Source organism: Lithobates pipiens, unplaced genomic scaffold (genome assembly GCF_037356315.1).
Source record: "Lithobates pipiens isolate NorthernLeopardFrog02 unplaced genomic scaffold, aLitPip1_a1.2 Scaffold_25, whole genome shotgun sequence".
Classification (NCBI taxonomy): domain Eukaryota; kingdom Metazoa; phylum Chordata; class Amphibia; order Anura; family Ranidae; genus Lithobates; species Lithobates pipiens.
Window position 1 is genome coordinate 111,073,119 of NW_027507787.1, and position 2,500 is coordinate 111,075,618.

Below are 2,500 nucleotides of genomic sequence, written 5' to 3' on the forward strand. Positions count from 1 at the left end.
CTCTCTGACCTACACACACACACTCTGACCTACACACACTCTCACCTACACACCTACACACACCTACACACACCTACACACACACACCTACACACACACACTCTGACATACACACACACACTCTCTGACCTACACACTCACTCACACACTCTCTGATCTACACACACACACACACACACACACACACACACACACACACACACACTCACTCACACACTCACTCACACACTCACTCACTCTCTGACCTACACACACACACACACACACACTCACACACTCTCTAACCTACACACACACACACACACTCCCTGACCTACACACACACACTCTGACCTACACACACACACACACACTCTGACCTACACACACACACACACACACACACACACACACACACTCTGACCTACACACACACTCTCACATACACACACACACACACACACACACTCACACACTCTCTGACCTACACACACACACACACACACACACTCTGACCTACACACACTCTGACCTACACACACACACACACACTCTGGCCTACACACACACACACACACACACTCTGACCTACACACACACACACACACACTCTGACCTACACACACTCTGACCTACACACACACACACACACACACACACACACACTCTGACCTACACACACTCTGACCTACACACACTCTGACCTACACACACTCTGACCTACACACACTCTAACCTACACACACACATACACACTGTCTGACCTACACACACACACACACACACACACACACACACACACATACACTGACCTACACACATGCATACACTGACCTACCTGACATGCATACACTGACCTACCTGACACACTAACATACATACACTGACCTACCTGACCTACATTGACACACACACACTGGCATACATACACACACACATACACACTGTCTGACCTACACACACACACACACACACACACACACACATACACTGACCTACACACATGCATACACTGACCTACCTGACATGCATACACTGACCTACCTGACACACTAACATACATACACTGACCTACCTGACCTACATTGACACACACACACTGGCATACATACACGGACCTACCTGACACACACCACTGACCTACCCAACACACATACACTGACCTACCTAGACCTACCTGACACACACAAACACACACTGACCTACCTTACACACACACTGACCTACCTTACACACTAACACAAACACACACACACACACACACACACACACACTCTGACCTATATACACACACACACACACACACACACACACACACACTCTGACCTACACACACACACCCACACACACACTCTGTCCTACACACACACTCACACACTCTCTGACCTACACACACACACACACTCACTCACACACTCTCTGACCTACACACGCACACACACACACACACACACACTCACACACACTCACACACTCTCTGACCTACACACACACACACACACTCACTCACACACTCTCTGACCTACACACACACACACACACTCTGACCTACACACACACACACACACACACACTCTGACCTACACACACACACACACACACACTGACCTACGCAAGCACACACACACACACACGCACACACACACACACTCTGACCTACACACACACTCTGACCTACACACACACACACACACACACACACACACACTCTGACCTACACACACACACACTCTCTGACCCAAACACACACACACGTACACACTCTCACCTACACACCTACACACACACACACTCTGACCTACACACCTACACACACACTCTCACCTACACACCTACACACACCTACACACACCTACACACACACACACACTCTGACCTACACACCTACACACACACACTCTCACCTACACACCTACACACAACTACACACACACACACACTCTGACCTACACACACACACACACCTACACACACTCACACACTCTCTGACCTACACACACACACACACACACTCTGACCTACACACACACACACACACACACACACACACACACTCTGACCTACACACACACACACACACACACACACACACACACCCTCTGACCTACACACACACACACACACACACACTCTGACCTACACACACACACACTCTCTGACCCAAACACACACACACACACACCTACACACACACACACACACACACACACACACACACACACACTGACCTACACACCTACACACACACACTCTCACCTACACACCTACACACACACACTCTCACCTACACACCTACACACACTCTCTGACCTACACACACACACACACACATACACTCTGACCTACACACACTCTGACCTACACACACACACACACACACACACTCTGACCTACACACACACACACACACACACACACTCTGACCTACACACACACACACTCTCTGACCTACACACACACACACACACACACTCCCTGACCTACACACACACACACACACACACACACACACACACACACA